We start from the raw sequence: 26,909 nt of genomic DNA on the forward strand, positions 1-26,909 counted from the left end.
CCCCACACTTTTAAATGTTTACATGAGGCCCCTAGTGGAGATAGTCCACCCATTTGGCGTTCGAATTGTCACCTATGCAGACGACACCCAGCTGGTGGTTTAATTGAACCACACTGATGGGTCGTCTAGCACTTTAAGCCCCTGTTTAGAGGCAGTGGCCAGATGGATGGAACTCTCCTGCCTCAGATTAAATGGGGAAAAACGGAACTCATGTTACTGGGCAATCCTTCACCTACCATCCTGGCCCACATGCTTAGACCCCCCTCCTCCTCCCAAACCACAGATAAAAAGCTTGGGAGTTTAGCTATATAAATCACTTGATGTCACCTTCCAGGCCACCAAAACCTCATCCACCTGTTTTGGGTTGATGAGAATGCTCCGGAAAGTTCTCCCTCTACTTCCGTTCCAGGCGAGGAGAGTCATGGTTCAGGCTCTGATAGTCTCTCGCCTGGATTACGGCAATGCTCTTTACTTGGGAGCTCCGGTGGCTGCGATCAACAAGCTCCAGGTCACCCAAAACTGTGTGGCCCAACTGCTTTTCCAAATCCCAAGCTGGCAGTCGGCCAAACCCGCCCTGAGGAAGTTACATTGGCTTCCCGTGGCAGCTAGGGTACAGTTTAAAGCCATGTGCCTGGTCCAGAAAGCTATCCGCAGAACACGTCCAGCCATAATGCACCCTCTAGCCACTCCCTACCTTCCCCTCAGAGCTCCACGCTCCAGCTCGTTACATCTGGCCACCACCACAAAGATAAACAAGGCCCGCTGGGGCGGTCGCTCATTCTCACACAATGCTGCGAGAATATGGAACTCCCTTCCTCTTACCCTTAGAGAAAATAACAGTTTACTGGCATTTAGAAAGCTTTTAAAAACGCATTTGTTCGCAAGAGCCTGTTAGCGCCCTAACCTGTCGACTTTTGATTGTAGCCAAAGCGCTCCGAGGCCTCAGGGTAGATTATGCGCAATATAAATATAATTTTTATTTCATCTCATTCATTGCAGATAAAAGCCAATAGGAGTCCCTACATTGTTGGAAATGTAAACCACACTTATTGGATTCTCAGCTGTCTTTGAATAAGAACACCTTTTATTATGTTAGGTGGCAAGTGGGTGCTTCATTAAAACTACAATGCACGTTTATCTATGAAAGAACCGCATTATTGCCACATTTTCTGAGCAACTTTCACAACAAAGTCAGGTGTGTTAAGTGTTCGGCTCTGAATTCAAAAATTGTTGGTGTAAACTCCATTTAAATCTCATTCTTGGTTCTTGCAGGAGATACAATCCAAATAGTTCCCTTCACCCTTGTCATATGGTGTCTCAGACTGAGGAGTAGTGACTTTGATGTATACCCTCTGCTCCTGTGCATTTTGATATGCAGAGCCCTATACCAGAGTGCCACAACAGACGAATAGATTTGGGTTAGTTTGCTCGCACTAGCTGATACTTAGCTATGTGTCAGGGTCTGACATAGTCGCTTGACACCCTTCATTCCTGGCACTTTTTTGGGGGTGGCGGTCACGTGCACTGGTGGCCCTCGGCCGCGGCCTCTATAACTTATTTGGACACTCACTGACACTACTGTTAGACTCTACAACGGTGTCAGTGTCCCCAAATAAATTGTAAAGGCCGCTGCAACGGGCCACCACTGCCGCGCGACCCCCGTGTGAAATGCAAGTGCACCTGCACTTGTAAATGCTTCCTGCAGCGCATGCACCACTACCTAGCAGAGTGGTGGTGGTGCGGTGCTCAACGTACCACGCTTGTGGTTGTTGGTCCCAGGGATGTCAATCTTAAAGCGCACGAAAGCGCTACGAATGACGGCCCTGAGCATAATGTTTGGCCAGCCCTCACAATGGAAAGTAACGCAGCAGTGACGTGTCACACACTCCACCTCCACGCGTTCTCGTGACGTGAGGAGTCGAGTCTGGGGCAGTGGCAATGGCAGTGCTGGGCAATTTGCTGCAGGCTGAAGCAGAACCAACCACCCCTACGGTAGAGACCCTGGAATACTGGAGCCTGAGGACGGTAAGAGCTACGAGGGGAGAAAAGGATCTTTGGTGAGTGGCAGAGCAGTGGGCACAAGACAAGTCCTATAAAAAGAAGTGGGAGGACTAACCAAGTTAGGCAGTCAGCAAATGACATCATGACATGTGCCATCCATAGCTGAACGTTTCAGATTGCTATGTGTGACATGCTCATAGTTTTAGTGTGGTTATGAGTGACATTTTACACTTTCTTGCAAGCAGAAATCAAGCAGTGAAGATGAAGAAACATAAGTATCAGAAATAGACCCATTTGAGCAACGAGAAACTTTTAGAAGATCTAAAATTGCTGCAAACGCCTGCTGCAGCTGACTATAATTAAAATGGCAGCTATGGACACCGCTAAGAATTAACACCAAACAGAACAAGGACCTGCGGTTAGGCTGTAGAAGCAAAGCTGTGAACTAAGAGCCACTGACACTACAAGACAACAGTTTAGTAGAGAACGCAGATCTTTACTGGACCCCACCAATGTAGAAGGGGTATTGCTGGGTGCACATGAGTCGTTCAGAGTTGTAGTGGCATGAGCATCACCAGAGCCTGCCCTCATGTCCTGGCATAAATATCTTTAGTGTCACACAGCGAGTGACAAGTTACATACCAAGTGTAAATACACCAGCTGACACTTCAGGCAAAGATTTTTTTTTAAATGTCTGGCCAAGGCACAGAAGCATCTTGATCTTCAGTCGGGTATTCAGTATTCAGCCTGTGAGACACATAGCGGTCACAGTCAGGCAGGCTAACAAATATGTTTAAAGTATTTTTAAACATCACACCAGTATAATTAAGCGAGTGGTCTCGGGAAGCTGTGTGCAGCCCTCTACGACTGCAAGTTCAGGTAGTTAACACTTACTTGCACTAGTTAATAGACCAATGTAAAACTAGCATTCCAATAATAAATGTGAGAAATATTTGTGCCCGAAATGTGACAGTGAGGTGAGATTCAAAATTCGAGTCCGAGACTTAACCTCACACACTCACAGGACTGTGGATGCCATGGGCAGCAATCTGAGAGATAGCCCAGGGCGCCACAAGCTCTAGCTACACCTCTGATTCCTGGACAGTCCTCTGCCAGGTCCTCACATTGCTTTGAGCGGTTCACCTTTATGTAAAGGGGTCTATATATAATGGAAATGCTCATAGACATATATTTCTCTTCTATGTCCTCAAAACTCTTATCTTTTCAATGCATAAAGACAATGCTCATAGGCAAATCTTTCTCAGCCATGCCTTCAAATGCACACCTGCTTCTCCTGCCCATAGTCCATGATAAGTTTCTGCAGTAGTTGAGTGAGCCTTTACTGGTAAGATTTTTCTTGGCCGCTGTGCAGACATGGAGCTTAACTTGCTTCAGAATTAATGGCCCTTTCTTGGATTTTATATTTTACAGGTAAATTGTCCTGATGATGCTCTTTTAGAATGAATGAAAAAAGACCGAAAAGCCAACACTCTTACATGGACCATCTCTGAATGTAAATAAAATGATACCTCCTGTACTTTATCACTCTTTCTGTATCACAACATGCATGTATTTTAGTCACTCCACTGCTGTACAATTTGTTTAACCTAAAGTAAACCTAAGATAAGCTATGGATATTGAAATAAATTGACTAAGGCCCTGAATACCATCTTGACGGATTGGATACTCCGTCAAAAATGAGACGAATATCCCGTACGCCATTTTACGATTCCATTATATCCTATGGAACTCGCAGTACGGTGGATGGAATATCTGCTTCATTGCCAAGCTCGTAATCAGTCCCTAAATAATTATCACCATTTGTGCTCTAAGTGTTCTTTGGCACCAAAAAATAAGCAGAATTGCTTATGTTTTGGGTACCTAATAAAACCATTAACGTTTTCCAATTGTAAATAATGCAAAGGCTAAAAACTTCGGAATATATTGTTAGTTGTTGTTGTGTGATCCTATGTTCCACGGGGGTAGAGTAATTTTGAGGCTCATTTTCAGCAAAGGTTATTTTTATTTATTTATTTTTTTAATAAACCCGCTCACGAGGTCTACCACAGGTTAGTTTTCCACTTTCATAGAGATGTATTTTCTCTCTTTCAAATAGTGTATCTCGTTTGAGAATGGAATCTGCAGCACGGATGGGCGGTGCCCCTCCCAGCAGCGAACCCAATGTTGAAGCACGCGGCACATTGGGAGTGAAGGTTTGTCATCTTATAATCTTGCTGCAAGGATCCAATGGAAAAGCCATCTCAATAACGGAAATTCCAAGTTATGTACTAACTCAGAGGGAGCCAGTGAGGAGAGGCCCATGTCTTTGCTGTAGTCATATCAGTGAGATTCCACTGAAAAATGAGGAATTACCGGGTTTTCATCTGGCGCCAAATTTCACTGCACCAGTTTTGCACTATGTAATTGTGCCCGGGTAGTTCTCCCAACGGAGCTGAACACGTATTTCAACGCTTTTTTTCTTGCAAACACGATGGAACACAGAGAAAAAAAGGCTGCTTCAATTATTTTTTGAAGTAGGTCTCCTTATAAACTACATTTTGAGAAATATGGATTCTTAGAACGATTTCTTGAAAGTCCCTGTTTTTGTTACTATGGAAATAGTTTCATTTTTCCGAATTCCGTGCTTATGTTTGGTGGAGCTGAAAGGAGCACGCGCTCTTGTGGCAGGTGCATCCTTCAGTCACTTTAGCAGTGAATCGCTGTCGCTTTTAACCACTGTGTTCTTACCTGGGTCATGCGTGGGAAGGAAGCGCTGGGCCTCGCGCGGCAATTGCTACTTCGGGCCGGTGTAGGCATTAAGCTATTACCAGCCGTCTTGCTGCTGTGTGGGAAAGCAGCCCTCATGCAGGTACTTAGCAATTTTCTATCAGCTGCCGTCTCTCTAAACCTTTCAGCCATCTGCAGACAGATCAGGTGGATTGAAGCGCTGCCTTTGATTTTTTTAGTGTTTCTGTTTTTTACCAACCACGCAGATGTTTTGCGCTTGGACGGATTCATAAAGGAGGGGGTTTATAGTTTTGAGCCTGTTAAGTCTGTTACAATCCACAGATACCAATTGTGCAGCAGATGCAATGGCACCAGGGCCCAGGCATGTGAGGGTCCCACTGCATTCAAATTAATGCTCTGTTTTACGACAAAATAAGGACCAAGGGTTACGACAGACAGACAGACAGACAGACAGACAGACAGACAGACAGACAGACAGACAGACAGACATACAGACAGACAGACAGACAGACAGACAGACAGACAGACAGACAGACAGACAGACAGACAGACAGACAGACAGACAGACAGACAGACAGACAGGCAGGCAGGCAGGCAGGCAGGCAGGCAGGCAGGCAGGCAGGCAGACAGACAGACGTCGCAGCCGGCATGACTTGCGGGGGGGGGGGGGGGCGGGCAGGGTCATGCAGGGAGAGGGGGAGGGTCATTTAAAATGTTAAAAAACATACCTTTCGGCGTTCAGTTCCCGCGTCGTGTTGTGTTGTCCTGGCAGGAAGTAGCCTCAAGCAGGCTCCCTCCCCTCCCCTAAAGTAATCACAATGCTACAATGCCAGTGTTGTGAATGGCTGGGACGCCGACCGCACAGGCGTCTATGGGGAGGCTGTTTTCTCCATGCATGCTGCATGCAGCCTGCATGGAAAAAACAGGAGAGTGTGCACAAAACATTGGGCTAGCTACACCTCCCTGACCCGCCCCCAACCAAACTCTTTTTCTGTTTTCTTGCAGTGCCAGAAGCAGAAACATTTTATATTATGCTTCTCGCACTGCAAGAAAGCAGAGGGGCGACGCTCCTCTGCCTACATGGAGGAGCCGCCCTAGATAGATAGATAGATAGATAGATAGATAGATAGATAGATAGATAGATAGATAGATAGATAGATAGATAGACAGACAGACAGACAGACAGACAGATAGATAGATAGACAGATAGATAGATAGATAGACAGACAGATAGATAGATCAATGGATGGATGGATGGATTGTCAGAAAGGAAAAGGCTACTGTGTTTCTGGGTGGGTGGGTGTGAATAGCAGGGCATAAGTAATGATGAGAGCTTACATTTAAAAAAACATGAACAAGACCGCCCTCTCCTTTTTAGCCTAGTCCCTACAGTACAGTAAGTAGATATTGATTTAATTACCATTTATTAGGGCACTTCATCCCTGGAAGTGAACTCATTCCTTCTAGATTCTTGCAGAAGCCTAACCGTCTCCGCTGTACAGCAGCACCGCGAAACTCTACTGGTTGATAATGGCCTCCTCACTTTCAACTCCGCCAAACTAAATCTACAATGAAGTAACCCTGAAACTAAAGTCACTCAGCACGAAAAGTGCTGGTGTGAGTAAAGAAATAGAGGACTAGGAATGGCTGCTATTTTGGAGATCTTGAAATATCTATTGCTTCAAGAAAGAGGGTCCCAAAGCCCCCGTGAGGTATACCTCATACTTCATCCAACTAGAAAAAAGGAACAGCAAAAGATGCCCACCTGGAGGGGTCTCGACAACTCATGAAGTCGATGCAGGACTGAGAGACGCCTGTATACCAGTGTGAATTATGAAAGAGGACCTGTAGATGCATATGGAAATCATTCATGATGAGAATAAGAAACTCAAACTAAGCTTTCAAATGCTCCAAGCACTAATTCAATTATGTAATAATGCACACTGCCTGACAAACGACGAAAAGGAGATGCACATATCCATGGAAGTTAAAACAAACAAACCCAATGCCAATGTCAACACTATAGTGGCCTGAGGGAATGGGCAGAAGTTGCTGTCCAAATGCAGGACTATCTGGGAAACAAATAGTTTCTGATTTACAGTTGGGTCTCTGTAGACAGGAATATTGGATATTAGGAAAAGGGACCTGGGTATTGAGAGACCGTGATGGTTCCGCTGCTTTACTTTTACTAGATCTGCCTTCAGCATTTGAACTCATGGGCCTCAGTCCCCTATGCAGCAGTTCTGACCAGGTTTTAGAACCAAGGAGGTGAGCACTGGGGTGGAATCACTCTTTCCTGTCTCCGAATGTCCAGCGGGATCGACTGGGGCAATTTGCATCTCTCATGGTCTCGCTGGTCTGTGCTGGTCCTCCGGAGGTGGTACGTTCCCACTTCTTGGCTGATTCAGGACCTTTTTCTGTGGAATGAAATTTAGCCTTTGGCGCTCTGAGGCTTCTAGGCCTCCTTAAAATCTTTGAATATGCAGATCAGTGGTAGATTCTCTGATGTCAATTAAGGCAAGAGGTTACTTCTGAATCCTGGAACACAGAGATCCCACCCCGATCTGTAAAACTTCTGATGCTATTCTGTATGGCCAGTCTTGCTGGGTCATCCACCGCTCCGATGAATGATGTTTCAATTAAGCTATGGGCATGGAAAGAGGACTGGCCTGGTGATGTGAAATTGACTGCTGACACTCTGTAGCAGTCCCCCATCGGAGCCCGATACCTGCATTTCACCTTCTGAACTCTCCTTGGTGTCTGCTGGTCAAGAGCCCCTCTCCAACTCGCTCTGAAGAAAGCACCCTACTTCATGCACCATGCATTACCTCCAGATGTCCCCCTTTGTATAGTTGATGATACCATTCCCATTTGAAGATTACAAATAAGCGTTCTCTAATTTTGGTATGTTTTTGTGTTTTAATTATGGGTGGGTGGAACTCATGGAGTTTCACTCAACTGAATTCTTCAGAGTTACATAAAAACTCAGAGAGATTCTGCTGAGTTCCGCAAGCGGGTGGAATTCAGCACGTTGTGCTGCTCGCGCTGATTTTAAGTGCAGGGTGTTTGTTCCACTCTGAAAAAACAGCGCAAAAGGCACCACACGGCCCTACAGAGGGCGCTACTACTCTCTGCCGCTCAAGTAGAATTTCTACTCAAGCAGCAGCTTTCTCAACTCCAACTGTCGCAACCTGATGTGACTGCCCGCGTTCAGAAATCTCGCTGGGAGGCATTTTAGTGCTTGAAAATTGCACTAGAACACGCAAATTCTGTCTCTCTCTTGCCAACTTAGCATTGGTGAGTCGTAAGCAAGAAAAAACTGCACCATGCTGCAGTTGGCGGACTTTTGCCAGAACTCAGCGTTCCAATTGGAACTTGGAGTGGGCAAAACTCAGTGAACTCTGCTGGCGGAGCGGAATTTACACCCACCCCTAGTTTTAACACTTCGCTATAACAGATTGCACAAGTGTATGTGTGCAGAGCAAATGATTATTCATGATAAATTCTGTTCTACCTGGTCGCTGTTGCTGTTCTTGATTGCTTCACAGGACTCAGCCTTTCAACCTCTACTGGAAGGCGGACTGCAAGTTTCTACGAGGGAGTGGAACCAGCAGGGCTGCGAGCACGTTGCTGGCGCAGGACTACCTGTCCCAGGAGCGCCAGCAACCACCCCCAATTGGGACCAGCTGGGGCGCTCTCCCTGCCGGCTCCTGCCTCGCTCTAGGCGCCTTGAAAAACTCTTTGCCCCAGCCTACCTGCGGATTCTGTCTACCTGGTCGCTGTTGCTGTTCTTGATTGCTTCACAGGACTCAGCCTTTCAACCTCTACTGGAAGGCGGACTGCAAGTTTCTACGAGGGAGTGGAACCAGCAGGGCTGCGAGCACGTTGCTGGCGCAGGACTACCTGTCCCAGGAGCGCCAGCAACCACCCCCAATTGGGACCAGCTGGGGCGCTCTCCCTGCCGGCTCCTCCCTCGCTCTAGGCGCATTGAAAAACTCTTTGCCCCAGCCTACCTGCGGATTCTGTCTACCTGGTCGCTGTTGCTGTTCTTGATTGCTTCACAGGACTCAGCCTTTCAACCTCTACTGGAAGGCGGACTGCAAGTTTCTACGAGGGAGTGGAACCAGCAGGGCTGCGAGCACGTTGCTGGCGCAGGACTACCTGTCCCAGGAGCGCCAGCAACCACCCCCAATTGGGACCAGCTGGGGTGCTCTCCCTGCCGGCTCCTCCCTCCTCCCTCTACAGTTCAGTAGGCTTATCTGTAATTGAAGAGCCCCGCTACGCGGGAGGGCGCCGGGAGAAGCCCGGGACAAGGGCGGGACCGACTGTGACCGACAGAGACTGATAGAGGCTGGGCTGGGCCACATCCCTTTAGTTTCCCATTTATCCAGATTGTGGTAGTATCCAGTATCTCTTTTATTGTTGCTAATTCATCGGACTCTATCGTGATCCACAGTTGTCCACTCCCCTCTCTTACAAGATGACTACTAAGAAATTAAGATCCGGGCGAGTGGTAGTCGGTAGAGCTTGTACTAAAACAAAATCCAACCCTTTGCGAAATAGAAATGGCCCAGCTCTACAAGTAAAGAGTACATGCCAATTATATTCTTTATGGGATAAGGGTAAAGATAAAGTGGATCGAGAAGAGGTCCTTATCGAGGATACTATTATTAGCACTAAAGAACAGATCCAAGATCCCCATATTAATAGAAGAGATAGTGCTTTACTGGGTGTTACCGCCCCTCTTCATTCCGATGTTTTAATTCATAAGAACCAAGAACATGATACAGTTTTCATTCCTGAAGCCCAAAATACGGCAACAAAAGTGGTAGATCAAGGTTCCCCAGTAATAGCTATAGTTCATAACTCCTCCCTCGTTTTAAACAACGATCAAAAAAGGTGTCCTAGTTCGTCTACCCCACTGCATATCCCTCTAGAGGACTATACCCTCCCTGATCTTGAGCCCCAGAGAGTATTAATTCAGAATCTTATCTCTCGACAGGATACTATGGCCACTCCTGTGTTACATCTCTTTAGTAGCACACCCTCAAAAAATTCTGACTTTTCCACCCCTGAAATGAACTTTCTCGTTAGCCCTTCCCAAAATCAACTCCAAGATAATGAATGTCAAAATTTATATGTACGAGAAAATAATGTAATCTCTGATTCTTTAACTACTCTAGAGCGCCTTATTTCATCTATATTAACGCTTTTGGAAAAACTAGTAAATGGGTCAGATAACGTATTTGATACGGTAACCTTGATCCTAAAGGCCCTCTTGAGTAATCATACAGGATTAAAAGATACTTCTTACCCAAAAATAATAACTTCTCCAAAAAATTTAACTAAGGAAGAACATAACGAAATAAAGGATAAAATAACTAGTGATCTATCTACCAAGTCCGCTCCCTTGTATAAGATAAATACGGACTATATAGTTCCGATTCCATCTCTCACCCAAGGGAACGAGATCCCAATTAAAAACAATTGTGCTGTTCCTATTAGTCAAGAGATCAAGTTATCTCCATCCATGGAGTCTAATACCTTACCCCCCATTTTTCCCATTTTTTTCCCCCAAACTATTAAAGAAACACCAAATCAACCGGCTTTATCGGATAAAGTTTCTCTATTAGAAGAGAACAAATCCGAAATAATAGTATAAAAAAAAAACGATGTAAAAAAAGAAAACCAAATCGTAGATTTTACAAAAAGAGGCAACGGAAAATTATTTTTGAAAATGATAAAGATTCTCCAATGAATGATTCCAATCTTGTGGATTTGGATCCTAACTTATCTCATGAACAAGTGGTAAGTCCAAAGGTGATTTCCACAGTAGTACAACAAGAATTATTTTGCGATATAAATCAGCAATATCCTGATGCTCAGCGTACTTCTTTACATGATCAAAATTTAATACCCGCCCTTGATTTAATTCCAAGAGTGACTCTTAATCCCTTGGCTATCCCTTTTTCACAAGTAGTTGCAACTGAAACCACATCTAACACAGGCACCAAGACAAGTGAAAATGTAGATACTCTCTTTCTTGATTTTATTCCCATCTTTGATCCAGATCTTATTTTAAATAGATCCGCTTTAGTTAAGTGTTTTCAGGAAATAGAGAGTTTAAAACTGATACAATCGGTAGACATAGATGTTGTAACACTAATAAATTCGAAAAATGGAAAGATAGCACGTGTAAAATTCTACTCTAAATTGGTACTAAATCACATTTTACAGTGGGTAGAAGAATTTCAAATAAGAGGAATCGATGTCGATCCTTTTATACCTGTCAAAATAGACGGCCAAAATTGCCAAAGGTTGTTAACTAATCAGGGTCCAAATGCATATCTCTCAGGCAGTCTCCCAGTTAAGACTGAAGAGTTGAAAATACGTATATTAAAAAATAAGCGGCAGGTGACAGTTAATAACCCGCTTCCGATAAAACAAGTTAGGGTAAAAGACGCAGATTTCGAGTGGAGTTGGCTACCCGCTATTCTCTCAGATAAATCTGGTCTTACATCTAGAATAAATTCAGATTTTTAGCGATAACCTAAAAATAATATCATGGAACATTGCTGGATTAACCCAGAGTTCGGAAAAGTTGTTATTTTTAAACTCTTTAGATGCAGATATCATCTGCTTACAGGAAACCTGGATGATAGGGACTTTGCCGGCTGTGAAAGACTATTATGTGTTGGACAGTAATGCCACTCCTTCTGTAAGAGGTCGAGCGAAAGGTGGGTTCGCTTGTTTGTTATCAAACAAAGTTAAATGGAACTATACCCACTTTATTGATCCGAATAAACTATTTCAGGCGATCACCTTAACAAATCTTGTTAATGATGGCTCCAATAAATCAGTCATAATAATAAATGCTTATGTACCGCCTGACCTAAGTCACAATAGCGGAATTAGAAAGATCTGTTCCTTTATACTCAATTCACAGGAATCCAGTCCCCCCCCCTATATTATTTTGGTGGGTGACTTAAATGGTAAAATATCCAACGGAGCATTAGAGTTATTTAGAAATAAAGTAAAGGAGGAAATGTTCCAGATACCTAAGGCTATATTCCCAAAGAATATAAAAACAAATAAAAGAGGGAAATTAATCCTGGAGAGTTTAATCTAGGCAGATTGTATCATAGTCAATGGAAGGTTTCCTTCAGATAGCCCTGCCCATCTAACACATAAATCAGGGAATGCTGGTTCAATTTTGGACTATGTAATAGTCGATAGCACTTTTTTTAGCTCTCTGAAGGATTTGGCAGTATTAGCTACAGATCTTAGTGATCATAATGTTTTAATGGTAAAATTAAACGTATCATCTTCTCAAAGAGATTTATGGAAGATTGGGGATGATCTTTTGAATTTCAATATTAAAAAAAGGAAGTGTCACTGGAACTCCGGGACTATTAAAAACCTGACCAATTTATTAGAACATACGGTAGATAACATAACCGTATGGGAAGGCAGAGAGCTACGTTGCTTTACGTCATTCCTGCAAACCTTAAAACTAAAAGCCCGAAAGCCTTTTTCTGTTAAGAAAACGCCCAAAATTCCCTTTGATCTTCGTAATCTAAATAGAGAAATAAACAAACTGGTCAGGGCCCAATTTCTTTTCCCCACTTTAGACCGTAGACAAAGAATTTTACTTCTGAGGCGAAGAAGAAATAGGTTGAAGGTTAGACTAAAACGTGAGAAAGAAGATGCGCTTTGGTGTAAACTTCGTGAAGCAGTTAAGAGTGGCCAATCTAAGACCTTTTGGTCACTGATCGGGGAGGGATGTGGGGTAAGATCCAGACCTTCCCCTATATCAATAAATGAGCAAACCTGGGTAGATTTTGTTCAGAGTTTATACAGCAGTAATGGTGAGGAGTTTGACTCTAATAAATTGCAGGAAGACTTATTCCCTTACGATCCTCCTTCTGAATTAGAAATTGCCGATGCAATTAAAACTCTTCGCTCGTCTGGTGCACTAGGACCAGATGAAATACCAATTTCAGTACTGAAAGCCCATAGTACCCTATGGGGAAAAATTTTATATCCTGTCTTTAAAGCTTGCTATACCAATGGCATTGTCCCATATTCTTGGAAAGGGAGTTTGTTAATCCCTATTTACAAAAAGGGCGTTAGGGATTTACCCCAAAATTATAGACAAATAGCACTCCTAGATGCCATAGGCAAGGTTTTCACCAAATGTTTATTGAATTCCATAAATGACTGGGTGACTATGTTCGCAATTCTCCCACTAGAGCAGACCGGTTTCAGTAAACAACACGGTACCCTGGATAATCTTACCGCTCTACAAATTTTGGTTGAAAAATACGTCACAGTCCGTAGAGGAGGTATTTATGGAGCTTTTATCGACTTCTCTACGGCCTTTGACAAAGTGGACAGAGTTTTGCTTTGGAGTAAGTTAACAAAGTTAGGGATGCCCCCCAGCTTACTGAAATTAGTTATCGCTCTTCACACAGACACCTGGTGCAGAGTTTTAATGGGTGGTGAGAGAGGACTTTCTAGGATAATACCTACAAATAATGGGCTTAAACAGGGCTGCCTATTGGCGCCCCTTTTATTCTCCTTATACATTGCTGATCTTCCCAAAGCCATATTATCCATTAGCAATGGTATTGCACCTTTATTAGGGGGATCACCCATCGCATGCTTAATGTATGCTGATGATATTTTAATTCTGGATCTCACCCCAAAGGGATTGAATCATCGTCTAAAAGCTTTGAACTCCTACTCAGAATCTCATTTTTTTAAAATTAATAGTTCAAAAAGCAAAATAATGTGCTTCTGTGGAAGGAGAAAACCTAAATACGATGATTATTACTGGTCCATTGGGGGTGAAAGACTAGAAGTAGTTAAATCCTATCCCTTTCTCGGGAAGATAGTCACGAGCAATCTATCCGAAAAATCCCACATTGAGAACAGTAGTAGGAAAGCTCTTGCTCAAGGGAAGAGTCTCATCTCTTTATATAAAGCAACAGGTAGGAGGCACTTCTCTATATTGCTCGAGGTTTATCGGGCAAAAATTCCCGCATCCCTAATCTACGGATTGGAAATAGTGGATATGGCGTGCTGGAAATTTTTAGATTCTATTGAGGGAAACATTTTACGTAATCTAGCCTCAGTAAATACTGCAAGTTCTACGTCTTCGTTAAGACAAGAATTTGGCCTGCGCAGTGCATGGTCTCAGGCAGTCGCAAGTGTGGCGCGTTGGGTTTTTAATATAGCTGAAGGAAAGCCAGGCACTCTGAGGTTCCAAATAAAGAATGAGTTACTGGGCACCTATAATGTCCATTCCTCCATCGTAAGGAACTTCAGACAGGCAATCATTCTATTACAGTTAGATGAACAAAGTTTTTTCTCATCATCAACTGCCCAATTAAAGTTATCCTTAAAGACCACGTCTTGGGAGTTGAGCTTTAGAGTAGATAGTAGGACTCGTAAAGACAAGCGAGGAATGTTTCCTTATGGCAACTTGTGTGAAATTAAAAAACTTCAGCCATACTTAGGTTGGAATATTCCCCATGCAGTTAGGCGATTTATTCTTTTGTTAAGATATGATTTACTTCCATTGAACTGCCTTTTGTCAAAATGGTATGGCGGTATTGATATTTGTGATTTTTGTAAACTAAATTCCCAGGATTTATACCATGTTGTTTTTGTTTGTCCAGCCCTTTGGTATACAGGCGCAAATGGTTAAAACCTTTGTGTTTTCAGTTGGGAATTTTCACCGCGTATGATTTTATTGTAGCCATGTTTGATCCCCCAAATGAAATGTTTTGTTTTAAATTGTTTTCTTTCTTTAAATGTTTTTTAACATTGTATTAATATTTACATCCATTTATGCAACTATAGCCGTTTTTCTTTTCTGATAAACTGTTATGTGGATCTCTTAAGAGTTCCGTCATCATAAATAAATAAACTTGAAACTTGAAACTTCATGATAAATTGTAGAACAGTCAGCAGGAACAAGAGCATTTTCAGGTACAGAACTATATATTGTGCTTTGTACTTGCCTGTGAGTTGTGTTTTGGAAGGAGATGCATTTCCTTGCCACTGCTACATTATACAGCTGCAGAAGTGCCCTGTTTCTAAAACGAACAGTGATTCAGTTAAGGAATTTCTCCTCAGAGTATCTGTGCAAGAAGAACCAATTTCGATTGTCATGCCGATACTTTTAGTAAAAACATATCTAAATTCCAACGATTGATTCTGATGCAGGGTTTTCCTCTTCATGCACTGGAATTCCTGATTTATATTAAGAAAACAATTTTGTTCGGATTCAGATGCGAGTGGGCTGACTATCTTTAGCTGTCTCCGTTTCTAGGAAACTATCCAACAATTCTGCTTAGTGGGAGTTATTTTTTATCAGTTTTTCAGCTTGATGAGCTAGTAAAACATCAGCGGACCTTACAAGCTTAATTGGACAGCTCTGTAATTTTCAGACATAGCCTAATCTTGTATATTTTAATGCGGAAATTGGATTTTTCATAATGTAGCATGGGGTAGATCTGCTATACATTTTTGATCGTCATGGTATTAAATAACCCAGGTCATCCAGTCAAAGTTTGAGTGGCCACAAATAAACTTAATTAAAACTTTGGGCCCTGAGTCATACGGGATTACCACATTTGTAGTTGTGGTTTATGCATGAGACTTAACTCGTTTTGAAGCTGAAAAAGTCACATGAACCCTAATTTCGAGATTTTCCTAACTCGAAACATCAATACTGCCTTTTAAAGTTAGGAGAGACTTATTACAGATCCCTTTTCAACTGTTTACTAGGGGATACCATTATTTATGGCTCATGTTTAGATTTTTTGTTACTGGAATTAATTGTATTTAATATCTCTGAATATCTTTTTTATTTATACCCATTTCTTGCAGCCAATACATTGAAGTCATTCTTCAGTTTTTGCCAATTCACAATCAGTTTGACCATTCATTGTCCTCATATAAAGGTGAACCCTAGGTCCTTGGGCAATGCATTAGATAGCTGATTGGTTTATATGGTTCGGCTACGAGTTTTATGGCAAAATATTGAGCTAAAAAATATCGAGGCCCATAATATTGTGTCAAACATTTTCATTCAAAACCAGGTAAGAATATACATTTTTAAGAAATGTAAGACCTAAAGTAACATTTTCCAAATATTATTATAGTTAAACCTAATACAATGTAAACTACATCATTTTAATCAACTATTTATATATATCCATCAACAAACAGCCCCAAGGAGAGCGCACTTCGCACAGCAGGTGCCGATGTCGAGGATGGGCTTATCCTCACGGTAAGTATTTCACCAAGGTTGAATCTATAGTAAAATACTAGATAATACAAATCACACATATATAAAATGATTACTGCTAAGAAAATGTTATAACTTACATTTATAAACACTATAAAAGATGTCAGTTAAAATTATACACAGAGACAATGTGCAACAAAAAGTCCATAATTCAACAAAATACCTTTCCTTGAGGCCAAATTGTATTTTTGCAGACATTTTTATATAAATTGTCCAATGGTAATCCTATTAAATCATAATAATAAATTCCTAAGAGGCTGAATTAGGTTCCTAAAACTTTGGCTTTAAAAACATTAGGTAGGAATTTGGTAATTCAGAAGGCAAACATTGTTTGAAAAACAACTCAGCATCATTACAAAGGCTCCAGCCTTTCTGACTTTTTAAATAGGCAGTGTAATGTCCAGATGTTGTTGAAAGACCATCATGGAAAATAATTGCTACTGCTACAAAAGCCCTTCCTGATATTGATAGGTGTGTAGCCACAAAATATTTTATTAAAGTGTTCAATGTTCTTCTGTCAGCTGTACAACGTTGCATCATTAAAATTATATATTGTCCATATCTTTGTATAAATAATGTTGATAACATTTCTGATTTGCATTGGCTACACTCCCTGTTTTGATTTGCAGCTTTAACTAATTTATTGAAAGACACTGATTTACAGTCCGGTAATGTCAAATATAAAAATCCTTCAGTGTCTACATTAGTGCTACATGTATACATGCAATTCTCACAATAATGATCCTATTTATAACAAAGGCCAAAAATACTCTCTATGTCTACACCTTCATTTTCCAAAACAGTAAGCATATACATTAAATATTCCTGAGCATCTTGTTGGATATTTTGTGTAAATTGTGTAGAACCAGAACATACATCCAAAAGATTACGAACATCAGAAACGCTTTTTATTTTACTTTTATCTGTTCTCAATTTTTCATGAACAGAATGCAACAATGAACAAAATCTTTTTTCCCGATTCTCCACAATTTGGTGTTGCAAACCTTCAAGAAAAAAACAACAGTGACCACTACATTAGCATAGCAGTTGACACCAGAACTATTTTCAAACTGATAACCAACAATTTCTTCAACAGTGTCATTTTTCTTTTTGCTTGCAATTACATCATCTTTTTTTCCCTTCTCTACACCTTCAGTACAGACATTCTCATACCTTCTTTTTCGACCAACCACACGCTTTTCAAATACAGGATATTGACCTAAATTAGGAGCATATGTTCTTCTTAACCTATTATACTCGTTGACAAAGTTGACATCTGCAGTAACCTTTGTATCGTACAAATCAATCAAAAACAAACCAGATAATGTTCTGACTCATGACAAAGCAACATATGCCATACCCTCTTTAAACACAGTGGGGCATATTTACAATTACTGGCGCATCCCTGCAAATTAGCAGGGATGCACCAGTAATTGTGCCCCATGCCTCCGCCACCCATGATGCGCCGCATTTACAATGCGGCGCACCATGGGGCAAAAATGGCACAGATGCGTCACGCATCTGTGCCGTAAAGGTGTCGCATTGCTGGAGTTGCGTCGCATGCGTGACGCAGCTCCAGCAATGCTCTGGGGGGCCCATTCTACTAATGCTGCACCAAGCCTTACGCCTGCTTCAAGCAGGCGCAGGGTTTTGACGTAGCATTGGCCTAAAAGTGACTGAGTGAAATCTTGCAGATTTCACTCAGCGACTTTTAGGAGGCGTTCCTGCGCCGGAACGCCCCCCCCCCCCCGCACCGGAACACCTCCTTAAGGCGCAGGGCTTTACAACATGACGCATCTCCCAGATGCGTCACATTGTAAATAGCCCGCACCATGGCGCATCTTTTGCGCCGGCTGCTGCGTCACAAAAGTGACGCAACTGTAGCGCAAAAGAGGCGCAAGGGACTTGTAAACCTGCCAGAATTTCCAATGTTCACCAAAGTACTGTCAACACTTAAACCTTGAGATTTATGAATAGTCACTGCATATGCCAGAGAAACTGGAACTGTTTTCTACGGACATATACATCTTTAACAAGCAAAAAACTAACTGAACAGCGACCAATTTGTTTAACTTCTTCAATCTGATCAAATTTTATTTTTAAGAATTCAATACCATCTTTATTTTGATAACTAACAAAATCCACAACTTTGCCCATTGCTCCATTAACTAAACCTTTTTCTACATCCAAATTACACCTTAAAAATATCCGACAGTTTCTACGTGCATATAGATTCTTTTCTAAACCAGCAGTTTTAGATATTGATTTTTCAAAAGAATCCAATTTTGTCTTACATTTTTCGGTCAAAATAATAATGATTCTTTCATGCTCTATTTTATCAATGGCTTCCATTTTTATTATTTCTTCATTTTCCAGTTTCAAAAGTTGTTCTTGAATATTGAACACTCACGTAGTGTTGGCATTAAGCAGATTACAGATTTGTTTTCAACAATGAGAAGTTTCATTTTCTTTAAGACTCTTGAAACTTCACAACAAGTTTCTTCAGATAGCTTGTGGTATTCCAATTTGTTTTCATGCTCTACTGGTAGCATTAGTAAACAATGTAATGTGATTCCTTTAATGTTGTGTGCTGCCAACCCAGTTGGAGCAGTGACAACACAAGACAAATGCGACTCAGTTGTTTTCTGTAGATAACTTGTAATTACTTTAATTAAAAAGCGTTTTCCTGTTCCAGCTTGTCCATTTACGTACATTTGGATAGGTTGAAATGACGTGCATGAGCACTCTTTCTTTTCATGATGTAGTCCATGGTCAATCTGTTGTCTCACTTGCTCATATATTTGTTTTTGCTCAACATTTAGTTGTTCTTCCAACTTTAATAAGTTTGTTACATCTTCTTGAGCTTGATGCATTGCTGTTTCCACCTCATTCATGGCGATTGCTGCTTCATTCTCAACAATTGGTTGTCCTAGTGGATCTTGATTCAGCTCAGGAGAGCTTTGACTGTCTTGAGAACTGTCTCTAGCAATCTCAGCTGCAATTGTAGCTTCTTTATCAATTTCATTGTTCAACATTTTCACATAATTTGCAAAAGCACTGCATTGTATGCTATCTTTACAAGCTTTAAAGGAATCTTCATAGCTCTGGAAATCTCCAAGTAATTCCAGTTCTGAACGCCATGGTTTGAATAGTGGTAAAACGGCTAAATAGTAAAATTCCCTTTTATTAGCAGTGTCACAACTCAGCTTCCTGTGATTAATCAAATTTCCTTTCGTTTGTTTCACCAAACATCCTTCTGAACCAATGACTCCATATTTTCCATCATTGATGTTCTCTGTAGTATTCCGTTTAAAAGTGTAGTTTTGCAGCACTTCATAGAGACACATGTTCTCAAGATGATGACTTCTGTTTGGATAATATGTGTCCAACATATTCGTTTTCAAAATATCTCTACTTTCTGGATCTTTTGCTGCTAAATATTCAATTTCTTGTACAGATTTCAGTACTCGATTTCGCATTGCTGCAAGACCTAGACTCACATAATTGATTCTTCTAGATTTGGAGAATAGACTTGCAGATGATAACCGATCTGAGCATTCATATGCTCAGATTTCTCGATGGGATAACATCTTCAAACTGAAAATGTACAATTTCCTACTTAGAGTCTTCTCGTGAGAAATCTCTTCCCACATTTCTTTCAATTCCGTCTTTTCTGATTTTTTAATATAAGATGTTACATATCGAGCAACAGCAATAGAATTGTCCTCAGCATATTGAATATCCATGTTAGCATTCCACATAGACAAAATAACTGGGTTGAAGTCATTTATGTACTTTGACTCTTCATTTCTTCTTAAGTTGTAGATATTTTTTGGAGACTTTCTTGTGATAGTATGTCGCAAAGATGACATAAAACTGTTCACACTTCCTTTGGATATTACAGGACATGGAAATCCAAAACGACATTTAGTGTAGAACTCCTTAGATTTTTACTTTTGTTGACAGTATTTTCCATATCAGTGGCTTTGGAATCGTAACACTTGTGCTATTAAGTTGTTTTCTTGTGTGCTTTTCAGTACAGCACATGTTGCATATTGTTCAATAATACTCAAAACAGTATCATCTGCATCTGTTCCAAATTTTGGAGCGTCCTTAATCCATAACAGCATATGTATATGAGGAGCACCTCTTGCTTGATACTCCTTTCTCCAAAATAAATCCACAACTTCTCCAAGAGGAGGATTTTTTTTATTGCAGATAAAATACATCATAGCCTCAAATCTATGATTGAAATACCTGCATACATTAACAGGATCCAAAGAGCACAATTCTCCAGGTGTCTTGCATTCAATATTTTTTATATTAGAATTTGCCTCTCGAAGAAATTCTAGTAAATCATCCCAAGCGTACTCAGCAGTTTATGGTAAGGAACCATGTTGGAGTTCCTAAGTTTCGAAGCATATATTTCAGTCCTCCATGATGACGGTACTAATATTCATTAGTGCCACGCTGACATGCCATCAAATTAATGAGCTGAGATTTTGGATGATCATCTCTCTGGTGCACTTTATCTATAAAATCTTTTGCAGAGGTATTCCAGTTTTTAGAATATGGTTGACTGCATATGAAAGTCCAGACAAGTCACTTTCAAACAAAAGATGAAATATATAAGGGATACATTGTCGAAATCTTGGATCTTCTGCATATAATCTTGTTCTCCGATATTCAGATGCAGGAATCTGCACAGGACACTCATCATATCGTCCTCCTTTTCCAGTTGGGAACAACTGTGGAAAACAACGAGCTTCCAAGCTCTCTTCCCATACACTCATGGGAGTTCCTTTTGCTTTTTTCATTTAGAACAGATCACTTCTTTTGAATGAAGTGGATGCACACTGTAATGTTCATAGATTTCTTCACATCTTAACATATCCACGTTTTCAATTTGTCCACTTGACATTTCAGTATCTTCTGCTAAAACGATTTCTTCTTCTCCCATATAAACATCCTTATAGTATGTATCATTCTTTATCAAATACAATGTTGCCTTTTGCACTTTCCTAACATCCACTAACTCCTGACAGATTTTCTTATTTTTAGTCGGCACACCATTAACAAGAATAACTAGTGGTTCACTTTCTACACTCTCTACACCAATAGTTTCAATATTTTTCTTTAAATCTAATGGTAAATACACAGCTCTTCCTTTTAATCCTCTTTGTAAATCTGAAGGAGGCAATTTACCTGTTTTAGGCTCCATACGAACAATAGCCTGAAACAGGTGCACACATTGAATAAGAATAGACTCATCGGTGTTTAAATCTATCAATTCTGGAGGAATAGCAACCAACTGTAGATTATTATGAACGGGGCATTTTATTCTCATCTAATTTGTTATAACAATATTTACAAATACATGGATCAGAACCCAAATCAAAACAATTCTCTACCAACAAATAAGCTGCAAATTCTTTCCACATATCATTATTTTCTTTTTCACTTTTTAACACTTTGGCTGCTAGAGGTTCCCCCCCCCCCCCCCCCCCCCCCCGGTGCTGGGCTATCTGTAAATCTCATTGTTCATGACGAGCTCAGCTCGTCATCAGCACAGCTCAACTGTGCCTCATGACGAGCTCAGCTCGTCATGAGCATGGAAGGGGTTAAATACAGATCAACACTCCTAGTCTGATTTTTGTAGTGAGTTCGGCGACAACAAATACAAGAATAATTTGGCCTTTCACCTGAAATCATCTTAAACTTTGTAATTTCATTTTCAAAATTTTTTGTACAACTATGTTCAATATTCTCTACAGCATTTTCTTCTATTAATGTCTCAGTTTCTGCACTCTCTTGTTCAGGACCAAAGTAACAAAACTCAATATCATCACAAACCTTCTTCACATCTGATATTGACCCACGCAAAAGAGCACTGTTCAACTCATTTAACTTTAGTGCTGGACTTTTTGCACAATACAATCTTCTCTCTAACTTCCACATTTGAGTATGATGTACTGCCAACATCCTGAAATGGTGAAAACCATTTTGACATACTTTCCTGGAAAGACAAGCCAAAGAATGACCATGCAAACCAGTATATTTGCTCACTCTGCAAGGGTCTAGTCCTTGCAACAACACTTTTTTTACAATATGCATGTAAGAAATTGCGTAATTTATCAATAGATTCTTGTTGTACACTACAAATACTAGTACAATCCCAAATGTACATTGGGGCTTTAGGACGTCTGCCTAGAACTTTGTCAGCTATCACTGCTTCTGCATTTCTAGGAACCATTTGCCCTTTCTCAAGTGGACAACCATTTTTAACCTCATAAGCTCGACCACTGGTGTCAACTGCATGCAGCGAATGATTGCTCTGTAAATAACAATCTTCATTAAAAAAAAAAGCTCATAACTTGAAGAGTGTTTCCATTCCCCTAAAAAAATATCACAAAAATTACTTCGGTAAATTACTCTTTTCCTCTTACTTTTGGCCTTCATTAAATGGATTGGCTTATCTAGTGATCAAATTCTGTTTAATACTAAAATGAAGTTTCCTCTTTATTTCAAAAGCCTTTTCAACAATGGATTCTATATGCTTCTTTTTATAAAATTGTGTTCTCTTTCTATATTTCTTTGACTGTTTTAGTAAATATGGACTACCATATTGTAAAATATTTTTTTGCTCAATTCTTTATATTGATTTTCTCTTCTTTTACTATAAGCTGTATCCTTTTGTTTTTTCATTGCACTTTTTTATGTTTGGAACATTTCCACTGCTTTGCACATTTGCATTTTTTTTCTAAATCTAGTAATATTTTTTATGAAGTCTTTTGTGGTCTTACCAGAAATTTTTCTCTTTTTAGCCACATTATTTTGGTCTTCCAATACTTGTGGTTGAGTTTTTTCAAGTAAGCATCCTTTTTCTGACCTTTTCTTCTTCTTTGTTTCTCCGGCATGATAACTTTATTTAAAGGATGATAAACAGTATCTGTAAAAAATAAACATAAATAAGTAGTAAAGTGGTGAATAGGTATTGTAGGTGGTCATGGTGGAGGTAGATTAAGGGTTCACAGTAGTGCAGTGGTGTTTGGGTAGTGTAGGAAATCATACTGGGGGCAGTGTCACTGCATAACTGCATGTACTTATTTGTCTGCAAAACCTTCAAGCATGCATTCCATATATTTCAGAACTGCATTTTACTATTAATATTAAACTCCTTTTGGAAACACATAACCAATGACTATTTTCTAATTCTATCAAAATATGAGAACACAATATGTTTTTAACCAATTACATGTCAGGAAACACACAAATTACCAAAATGCTTCTCTCGGAGTGATTCCTAAATGCACAGACTCACTGTGTGATTCTAGACAAATAACAATATTTCTTATATAGGCAGTAGTAGGATAGTATAGTGGTGTTTGGGTAGTGTAAGGGGTCCTGCTGTGATAGATTTAAGCTTTAGAATAGTGCGATGGTGTTTAGGTAGTATAGGGAGTCATGCTGGGGTAGTGCTATAGCATAGTGCAGTGGTATTTATGTACCGTAGGGGATCATGCTAGGGATAGTGTTTTAAGGTTTAATGTAGTGCAGTGGTGTTTGTGTAGTGTAAGGGGTTGTGGTAGGGTAGTGTTGTAAGAAATAAAGTGGTGTTTGGGTAGAGTAGCAGGTTGTGCTGGGGTAGATTTAAGGTTTAGGGTAGTAAAGTGGTGAATAGGTAATGTAGGTGGTCATGCTAGAGGTAGATTAAGGGTTTACAGTAGTGCTGTGGTGTATGGTAGTGTAGGAAATCATACTGGGGTAGTGTCAATGCAAGACTACATGTACTTATTTGTCTGCAAAAACAACAAGCATGCATCCCATATATTTCAGAACTGCATTTTACTATTAATATTAAACTCATTTTGGAAACACATAACCAATGACTATTTTCTAAATCTATCAAAATATGACAACACAAAATGTGTTTAACCAATTACATGTCAGGAAACACATGAATTACCAAAATGCTTCCTAAATGCACAGACTCACTGTGTAATTCTAGACAAATAACAATATTTCTTATAAATGCAGTAGTAGGATAAAATAGTGGTGTTTTGGTAGTGTAAGGGGTCCTGCTGTGATAGATTGAAGCTTTAGAATAGTGAAATGGTGTTTAGGTAATATAGGGAGTCATGCTGAGGTAGTGCTCTAGCATAGTGCAGTGGTGTTTATGTAAAGTAGGGGATCATGCTAGGGATAGCGTTTTAGGGTTTAAGGTAGTGCAGTGGTGTTTGTGTAGTGTAGGCGGTCATGGTAGGGTAGTGTTCTGGGATATAAAGTGGTGTTTGGGTAGTGTAGGAGGTTGTGCTGTGGTAGATTTAAGGTTTAGGGTAGTAAAGTGATGACTAGGAAGTATCGATGGTCATGCTGGAGGTAGATTAAGGGTTTACAGTAGTGCAGTGGTGTTTGGGTGGTGTAGGAAATCATACTGGGGGTAGTGTCACTGCAAGACTACATGTACTTATTTGTCTGCAAAAACATCAAGCATGCATTCCATATACCACAGAACTGCATTTTACTATTAATATTAAACTAATTTTGGAAACACATAACCAATGACTATTTTCTAATTCTACCAAAATGTGAGAACACAAAATGTGTCTAACCAATTACATGTCAGGAAACACATGAATTACCAAAATGCTTCTCTAAGAGTGATTCCTAAATGCACAGACTCACTGTGTGACTCTAGACAAATAAGAATATTTCTTATAAATACAGTAGTAGGATAGTATAGTGGTGTTTGGGTAGTGTAAGGGGTCCTGCTGTGATAGATTTAGGCTTTAGAGTAGTGAAATGGTGCTTAGGTAGTATAGGGAGTCATACTGGACTAGTGTTAAAGCAAAATGCAGTGGTGTTTATGTGCCGTAGGGGATCATGCTAGGGATAGCGTTTTAGGGTTTAAGGTAGTGCAGTGGTGTTTGTGTAGTGTAGGGGGTCATGGTAGGGTAGTGTTCTAGGAAATAAAGTGTTTTTTGGTAGAGTAGAAGGTTGTACTGGGGTAGATTTAAGGTTTAGGGTAGTAAAGTGGTGAATAGGTAGTGTAGTTGGTCACGCTGGAGGTAGATTAAGGGTTTATAGTAGTGCAGTGGTGTTTGGGTAATGTAGGAAACCATACTGGTGGAAGTGTCACTGCAAGACTACATGTACTTATTTGTCTGCAAAAACATCAAGCATGCATTCCATATATTTCAGAACTGCATTTTACTATTAATATTAAACTCATTTTGGAAACACATAACCAATGACTATTTTCTAAATCTATCAAAATATGACAACGCAAAATGTGTTTAACCAATTACATGTCAGGAAACACATGAATTACCAAAATGCTTCCTAAATGCACAGACACACTGTGTGATTCTAGACAAATAACAATATTTCTTCTAAATGCAGTAGTAGGATAGTATAGTGGTGTTTTGGTAGTGTAAGGGGTCCTGCTGTGATAGATTGAAGCTTTAGAATAGTGAAATGGTATTAGGTAGTATAGGGAGTCATACTGGGGTAGTGCTCTAGCATAGTGCAGTGGTATTTATGTACCGTATGGGATCATGCTAGGGATAGCATTTTAGGGTTTAAGGTAGTGCAGTGGTGTTTGTGTAGTGTAGGCGGTCATGGTAGGGTAGTGTTCTAGGAAATAAAGTGGTGTTTGGGTAGTGTAGGAGGTTGTGCTGTGGTAGATTTAACCCCTTCGCTGCTCATGATGAGCTCAGCTCGTCATGCAATACACTAGTCGTGTGCTTATGACGAGCTGAGCTCGTCATGAACAAATGGCACCAGGGATTTTCCAGCACAGGAGGGGAAAACCTCTAGCAGCCAAGGTGTTAAGGTTTAGGGTAGTAAAGTGATGAATAGGTAGTATAGATGGTCATGCTGGAGGTATATTAAGGGTTTACAGTATTGCAGTGGTGTTTGGGTGGTGTAGGAAATCATACTGGGGGTAGTGTCACTGCAAGACTACATGTACTTATTTGTCTGCAAGAACATCAAGCATGCATTCCATATACTACAGAACTGCATGTTACTATTAATATTAAACTCATTTTGGAAACACATAACCAATGACTATTTTCTAATTCTACCAAAATGTGAGAACACAATACGTTTTCAACCAATTACATGTCAGGAAACACTTGAATTACCAAAAGTCTTCTCTAAGAGTGATTCCTAAATGCACAGACTCACTGTGTGACTCTAGACAAATAACAATATTTCTTATAAATACGGTAGTAGGATAGTATAGTGGTGTTTTGGTAGTGTAAGGGGTTTTGCTGTGATAGATTTAAGCTGTAGAATAGTGAAATGGTATTAGGTAGTATAGGGAGTCATACTGGACTAGTGTTAAAGCATAATGCAGTGGTGTTTATGTGCCGTAGGGGATCATGCTAGGGATAGCGTTTTAGGGTTTAAGGTAATGCCGTGGTGTTTGTGTAGTGTATGGGGTCATGGTAGGGTAGTGTTCTAGGAAATAAAGTGGTGTTTGGTAGAGTAGAAGGTTGTACTGGGGTAGATTTAAGGTTTAGGGCAGTAAAGTGGTGAATAGGTAGTGTAGTTGGTCACGCTGGAGGTAGATTAAGGGTTTACAGTTGTGCAGTGGTGTTTGGGTGGTGTAGAAAATCATACTGGGGGCAGTGTCACTGCAAGACTACATGTACTTATTTGTCTGCAAAAACATCAAGCATGCATTCCATATATTTCAGAACTGCATTTTACTATTAATATTAAACTCATTTTGGAAACACATAACCAATGACTATTTTCTAATTCTACCAAAATGTGAGAACACAATAAGTTTTTAAACAATTACATGTCGGGAAACACATGAATTACCAAA

The sequence above is a fragment of the Lissotriton vulgaris genome, chromosome 10 (assembly GCF_964263255.1).
Source record: "Lissotriton vulgaris chromosome 10, aLisVul1.2, whole genome shotgun sequence".
Classification (NCBI taxonomy): Eukaryota; Metazoa; Chordata; class Amphibia; order Caudata; family Salamandridae; genus Lissotriton; species Lissotriton vulgaris.